This window comes from Ipomoea triloba, chromosome 9 (genome assembly GCF_003576645.1).
Source record: "Ipomoea triloba cultivar NCNSP0323 chromosome 9, ASM357664v1".
Classification (NCBI taxonomy): domain Eukaryota; kingdom Viridiplantae; phylum Streptophyta; class Magnoliopsida; order Solanales; family Convolvulaceae; genus Ipomoea; species Ipomoea triloba.
Genome location: NC_044924.1, coordinates 7,827,501 through 7,828,432, shown reverse-complemented (window position 1 = coordinate 7,828,432; position 932 = coordinate 7,827,501).

Below are 932 nucleotides of genomic sequence, written 5' to 3'. Positions count from 1 at the left end.
AAAGGGTCTATTTGCCCCACAATTACAAGTTCGGGGGCCTAATTGAAGCTTTTTATTGTTCGAGGGCCTAATTGCACAATTGATTATAGTTTGAGGGTCTATTTGACCCTTATCCCATTTTAATTTTACAAGGCGTTTGGTTGAAAGAGGGAATTAGGTAGAAATGAAAAATGAATTATTATTATTATTATTCATAAATGACCAAATTCAAATTTTACCTTTGAAAATTGATGTAATACGTTGTAAATAAACTCTATAATTGCATAACGAAAGCAATGAAATAGATAAGGGGAGTTTTAGAAAACATATTTGATTGAGGTTGACCTATTGATTGACGTTTTGTGTTAAAAGTAGAAGACACATTATAATCGAAAGAGAGATCAAACATCAATTTTAGGTTAAAAAAAAATAGAGGGGTCTCAACAAAAAGCTCCCATTTTAAATAAACCAATCTCAACAATTTTAATGGCACGAAAAGGTCAATTTCAAAGTGTACGAACCTATTCAATTCTAATCAACTTGATCGCCAAAGAATCAATGCCCCACCACGCGAGGTTCGATCCTGTGACTAATCATTGATGGTAACAGATGTGCATCACACTATGCCAACTACGGAGTACTATATAGTGTGATGGGCTGATGTCACATCTATTACCATCAATGGGTGGGCAAAGGATCAAACCCCGGGTGGGGGGACATTGATTCTTTGGCGATCAAGTTGCTTAGAATTGAATAGGTTCATATTTCTTCTTCTTCTTCTTCTTTTAATTTTTTTTTATTTTACTATTATGATTTGAATAAAAATTTAATTTTCAAATTTTTATTTTAAATCTCAAACTGATTCTGCCAAATTATACTCCGCAAAGATTTTGGCACGCCAGAGGCATGATTTTTCCTAATACCCAATGCAAAAAAAAAAAAAAAAAAAAAAA